This window comes from Aulonocara sp. 'chitande type north' Nkhata Bay, linkage group LG2 (genome assembly GCF_057382095.1).
Source record: "Aulonocara sp. 'chitande type north' Nkhata Bay isolate Kocher_YH1m ecotype deep benthic linkage group LG2, A_spYH_male_GT1.1, whole genome shotgun sequence".
Classification (NCBI taxonomy): domain Eukaryota; kingdom Metazoa; phylum Chordata; class Actinopteri; order Cichliformes; family Cichlidae; genus Aulonocara; species Aulonocara sp. 'chitande type north' Nkhata Bay.
Genome location: NC_141345.1, coordinates 36,778,725 through 36,785,694, shown reverse-complemented (window position 1 = coordinate 36,785,694; position 6,970 = coordinate 36,778,725).

Below are 6,970 nucleotides of genomic sequence, written 5' to 3'. Positions count from 1 at the left end.
CCAAATGTAATTGTATAAAACAGCCCTGGTTTAGAGCCTGTTTCTACCCAATGAACCATCACACAGACCCACTGTATGCTTCTCATATGTCTCAGTTTATCTGTGTGCAGTTACCTGGAGGGTCAGAAGCTATTTCCTCTGTCACAGTTGTTCAAACAAAGCCTCACCTTTAGTAGTGCCGTGCACGGCTTACAAAGACAGCAGCTCCTCCTTCATTTCAAAGTCGCCCGTAATCCCACGCACAAAAGTTGCTAGCTGTGTTGTGTTTGTGACGTCTGCTGTCTCATCACAGTTCCCCACCCCTGATGTATACCATTTAAACCGCAGCACTCCGACGTTAACGCTGTATTCACGTTCATCCGGTTGCTTGAAAGTAGTGATGGTGACTTGAGCTGATGATGTCACTGTATCTACGTCCAGCTTTGAGATGGTGTTGGTGTACTTCAAGCACGTAGGTCTGGATGGCAAACTTAAGGCCCGGGGCCCAAAATCGGCCTGTCAAAGGCTCTAATATGGCCCACTTGATGGCTTTGGAATATATGAAGGAGGGCACGAATTTTGGACTTTAAAACTGTATTTTAAAGTTTTATCAGATTTTCCTACAGATAGAGTCCTCTCCCATTCATATTACACCAAGTAATGAATTAGATTAGATACTTTTTACTTTAGACTAAAAAAAATAAATGCATAAATAAATGAAACTGTTGAATTACTGAAGAACTCTGTTTTTTAATTACAAGTGTCCGGGCACTAAGCTAAGAGAATCTTTGCAGTAATTTTACACATTTATTTATTTGTTCTGCTGCATTCACAGAATAATCACTTACAGTCATACAAAACTGAGACATACTGTTAAAACTGCACTTGTTTTTCCTCATATTAATTGCAATTAAATGTGTCTTGAAACATCTTTACACTGACAGAAAGGGCAGTTTCACTGGTTTGGCCTACTTAAGATCACAGCGGGCTGTAAGTGGCCCACGATGTAAGCTGAGTTTGACATCCCTGAAGTAGGTTATACGATGGCTGGGAACTAAAGCTGCGCCTGATGCTACACACCTAGAATAAACCAGCGAGGTAGTGTCTTATTAAACATGGAAAGCATTGTTTACAACTACTGCTGTGCTACTGAATGTTTGTTAAGGAATCACAACAAACTGAATGCAACAAACTCGTCCCCAAAAATGTGATTTTGGAACACATGGAAAGCATGGTCGAACAGACAGCGTGAAACGTTTAGTAAAGACCAAATACTCAGAGCATCATGGGAAGCCTCGAGCAGCTTCGGCCAACTAAGGGAGGATTCAAGGTCAGCTAATCCAGCCCAACTGTAAGACTCCTCTTAAAAACACAGAAACCAACCTGAAAGCTGAAAACTGTGAAAAAACTGAAGCTGGCTGCAGTGGCTAACAGAACAGCTGACGTGCAGTTAAACATAGGCTCCAAAAGGTTTATTATGACATTTAACAGATGGTGTGTTGATGGACTAATGGATGGATGGTTTTTTTCCATAGATTGGAATTAGCATTTCCATTTCTTTAAAGTGAACAACACAACCATTTTAGCTGAGGAAATATCTGATTACATTCTATGATAATCAGTTAAAAGGTTAAGTAGAGTCGTCTTAATTCACAGGAAGTGTCCAACAGATTGACAGGTGACAGGACATGATGTACATATAATGGAGCAGGGAAGATGGAAACAGTTAGAACATGTGATTTATTCTTTTAATGGATCATCAAACAGTTTTTAAGACAGCCTGAGTAATATAAATTACAAGAGAAGTAATTGAAGCATTAAGTAATAAATGCACAAACAAGCTTTTCAGTATCACTCTGAGGCAGGATGTTTCTAATTTTAGAGAGATTACACAAATGTAAGAAAGCTGTCCTACGTATTTGTTTAATGTTGGTATTTGGTATTCTCTCACCCCCTTTTGTTCATGTCCAATCATCTTTGCTTTCACTGAGAAGAATGAGGATCTGCTGCACACTAAAGAAACTGTTTCCCTGTCATAAAAATGTGCACAAGTAATTTGTCAGTCAGTTTTAATCAGGGTCCGGGCTCCTTGTGTCTGTGGTGTTTAAAGAGTCGTAATTCCATCGCTGATCTCTCTTCCGTTCCAACGCAGCTGTAAGTTGTGTAGCTGTAGTGGTGTGTCCTGCTGTAAATCACGTGATCAAATCACATGATTACCCTCTGCTGTGGAAAACGTGGTGTAGATGTTAGCACCGGTCATCTGGATGCACACTTTCTCACAGTGACCTTGTATTGTAAGCAATACAAGGTCAGCAATAACACACAGTTGGTAAGCACACACATAAAGTGGCAACTAAAAAAATCTTTATTTATACAGCGCCAAATCACAACAACAGTCACCTTAAGGCGCTTTATATTGTAAGATAGATCTTGTTTATGATGCATTATACTGCTGAGTTATAAGAAATACTGTTTTTGGAGAGTCAGGACTTTGCTTTTTCTGATAGTAGAGGAGACAGAGAGCACATCACCCCCACCGTTGTTGAAGGCAGACAAAATAGGGAGCAAAGGCCATAAGTCAGGCTCGCTAAGAACGTTTAGGCTTTTACGACTAGGTGGGGGCCACTAGAGGCTAGAAGAGCTTGAGTAACCCTCCACCAGTTTGATGTTTGCTGTGTCCCTCTGCATGCACGTCTCCCCATCCGGATGGTTTATGTTCATAAAGTGTTGAATTGTATGGAATAAAGGATTGTTGATTGAGCATTTATACACTGAGTAGTGTCCTTCCTTCAGCCCAAAGATCGAAAGAATTGGGAGGATTTAACAATTTGGTGCTGTGTGACCCGGATCTTTGATGTGCTGAGGAAGGCAGATTTGGCCTGTGGTGAGATCGTGAGGCCAGGCGAGCAGAGGACCGGTCCAAATATAAAAAGGTAAGCACAGCCTGTTGTATTATAAATACCAAATGTGCATATTGGGCTTTCCAAATTAATCTGTTCGCTGAGTTACACGCATTTTCACATTAAATTTGTCGGTGTCTGGTTTTCGGCACGAGATACTAACATCATGAGTTGAGGCTGAATTCCAGTGTCATAGGAACTGGCTCTAGCAAGATACTAAAAACATTCTATGTTGAGACTAGAGTTGCAGCCCACGTTACCCTCCACATTTAACGTTGTGTATGACTGGCTTCTGTTGCAAGAAACGGGGAGAATTTCTAAGACGCGGCCAAAGTTCAGCATATGAAATAGAGTCTGGCTTGTGGTGCGCTTGCAGTTCAAAGGTGAGCTCAGAGGTTTCTGCGTGTTTTTGCGTGTGAGACGCGCTCTCTGTGTGTTTCATTGTGTGAAATATGAACATGGTGACAGTGACGGTTAATGTGAGAATTGGAGGGCACTAGTGCGAAGAAAATATTTTATGATCTAAGGTTGACGCCTAGTGGACCTGTGGAAATAAATTTTGCCCTGGGGTTGGCTCCCCCACCGTACATTGGACGCGGCGTATGGACCAGAGGTGTCTGGAGGTCCAGGTTTATCACCTAAGAGCCCTCAAACGATAACAGAATAACACTGAAACCGCTGTGTCACAGATTCATTTTATTAACAGCTTCCCCACAGTGAGTTGCATCAGCATTCACTCACAGCACATTTCAGAAGGATTCAGATTAATACAGTGATCTTACATCCAGAATGATCCTGACAGAGTGCCACTGTGAATTATCTTTCATCAGGTCAATTTTAAAGTTCAGTATTTCAAAGCAGGATTTATGAAGAATCATATTGGAATTAGGACTGTAACAATATGTACTTACAAATGGTAAATGGCCTGTATTTGTATAGCGCTTTAATAGTCCCTAAGGACCCCAAAGCGCTTTACACATCCAGTCATCCACCCATTGGTGATGGCAGCTACATTGTAGCCACAGCCACCCTGGGGCGCACTGACAGAGGCGAGGCTGCCGAACACTGGCGCCACCGGGCCCTCTGACCACCACCAGTAGGCAACGGGTGAAGTGTCTTGCCCAAGGACACAACGACCGAGACTGTCCGAGCCGGGGCTCGAACCGGCAACCTTCCGATTACAAGGCGAACTCCCAACTCTTGAGCTACGATCGCCCTCGTTATTTACTCGGGCAAAGTGTGAAAGTGTTACAGCTGCAGAGAGCTATAGCTAATAATATACGATGTAACCATGGAGACAGAGTCAGTCACGTGAGCTAGCGGTGCATGTTTACTACAGTGAATAGTGATAAGGTGATTGCGTGCACAGCGTCCACACGCTGCACAGGGTAAAAACATTACTTCAATATTGTTTTATATTTATATATACTTTCTGTTAACCATCACCTCAGGTTCACCTTTAGTTTCAGCCTACAAATGCACACTGTCTAAATATGAACACATTAAAAATACAAAATTGTTTACATTCATGTCTCAGAAATAAGCACAGCTGTTCATGGTTGTCATTATAGTTTTATTTGTAAGAAAATTATGAACTTCGTAGTGTTTATCTAATCAAAGAACATTTGACAAGTCTGAGTCATTCCTTTGCCCTATGAGAGCTGGAATAAATATATATCCTGACAATTACAGATCAGCAAATGTCAGTTGAAACAGTAGAGACAGGTAGAAATGATTAATCTTTGCTTAGTCAGACACGTCCTGTGTTCAGTCCATCATATTAAAAAACAAACAATAGCACGCTCCGTGTGATTTTGCTTCCATTTTCCAAATCATCAAAAGCAGAACATCTGAGCTGAAACCAGTCAGCTGAAACCATTAAGACAGGAACAATCATTCAATGCAGTGTCTCAGGTGGCTTAGCCTGTTACAACTGTTGATACAAGCTAAATACGGTTAACACACAGTGTCAGGGAGCTCCAGTGTGGGAACTAGTGGCTTTAGGTGTTAGGTTTTGTATTGTTGATTATCATTTATGCTTAGAAATATTTACTCATATATGCTTAGAAGTATATAATCATTTGTAGATTGAAAGAATGTCTCATCCTAGGAGGTCTGTAACAACTCTGTGTAGCATGAAGAGGGGAGTGCGTTCACTCCTCTACAGAGTGTTCTGGCATAGATCACACCTAGGAGAGGTCGTATCTTCTCTTGTTGATATATGGCATAGCAAACACACGTATATATCTCTTTAAGTATAAGAGCCTTTTGTTCAGATGGAGCCACTCCTGGCACCAGCTTTGGGGAGGGTCTTCACAGGGTCACATCTTGACCTCACACACACACACACACACACACACACACACACACACACACACACACAAATTATTGTCTTCAACGTTCCAGCGAATAGGTTCAAGCTACAAACCTATCATTAGGTTTGTAGTCATTTAACTTTCATCCATTCATTCATTTAATTCAGGAGGAAGAAATGCCAGGTTGGTGCAGGCTGGTTACATGCATTTGGTCCCATGCTGTCTTTAACTAAATGACTTGGTTCATTTTATGGCTGGGCTGTATGTGGGGTTATATCATGTTATTTGGGCAGGAGTACCTGTCCTCTGTTAGACTTATAAAGTTTCTCCATAAGTAGAGTTTCTAACTCTTCTAGCACATCTGTGGCTGACAGCTTTTTGGTGGCTCTTTTTACCCCACACTGGTTGTGAGTGTGTAAATAGCCCCACTAGTTCTTTTGGGTTTCAGTTAACTTGGGAGGAAGAGGTAGGTCTGCCATGACTAGATGAATAACAATTATCTGGGATACATAAATTTCATAATGCATACATGTATCTCTATAAACCTGCCTGAGGGCTGCCATTTTTTACATTCAGTTATTTCTCTGTTGAATCTAAATAATGAATGTGTTACAGTTAAACTGACACTGATCAGTGTAAATGGCTCATTGGGACACAGAAACCTTTAAATTAAACCTGATATCGAGTGTCAAACAATATCAAAGCTGTAAAAGCTGTTTACAGTCAGAATTTATAAAACTATGATTGTAAATAAATTCAAACAAGTGAGCTTTTCTCTTTGTGCTGAATATCAACACTGTGACTTCTTAGACTGTAAGCTTTACTTTAGTGCAACCACTTGTAGAAGCCGTCACTCCAAATGTCTTTGATAACAAGAAAAAAATACCTTTTCAGTCCACGGCCTGAAGTTCTTCTCTGACATCTTCTGCCATCAGCTTTGTCTGCTGGTTTGAAGACAATAAACCACAAAAAAGATGATTTAGTCACTTTGTCTGCATCATGCAGCTCGAATGTGTCGTGTAACGATGTTGAATAGCCGTCGTTATCCCTCTGCTGTGTCAGTAGGATTGTACTGTACAGCATCTCATTGATATGTGAGGAATGCTAATGTAAACAGACTTACATCATTAAAACATAAAGGACAGGAGATATTTAGATATTTTTATATTTATATTACATTTTATAGCTGACGGATATTACTAAATAGATAGAATTTACTAAATAGCTGGATGAACATGAAAAATATGTCTATAATAACAAATGACCATGAGAGCCAGTAGAATTAATTCAGCTGGACACTCGAAAGATGTCCTTAAACAAGCTGAATGTTTCTGTGCACGATGAAGATCAGCAGCTCAGCTGATCAATGAATTGACATCTATCAGTCATTTCATGAGATGAAGTCATCAGTAGACATTTGTTCTAACTGTGTGATAAATGTCAGAACATCAGGGCTCCGGTTTAGTCACTACTTGACAAGATGATCATTGGCTCATTGTTGAATCCAGTGGCCCAGTCTGACCTCTGACCCTTTGCTGAAGGTCTTCTGTGTTATCTCCACTTTCATGTCTGAGCTTTTGCTGTATTGTCCAAAATAAACATATGAATCATTTCCAACACTTCGGCAGATCTTTAGTTTGGGCAGTACAGTACAAAATAACACATATTGTACTATACTGCCCACTTCCTGATCTTTTTGGATCTGTGTGTGAGGTTGGTGAAGGAAACACATGTTCACTGAGTGAATCACTGCCATCAGGAACTAGTTTTTGATAT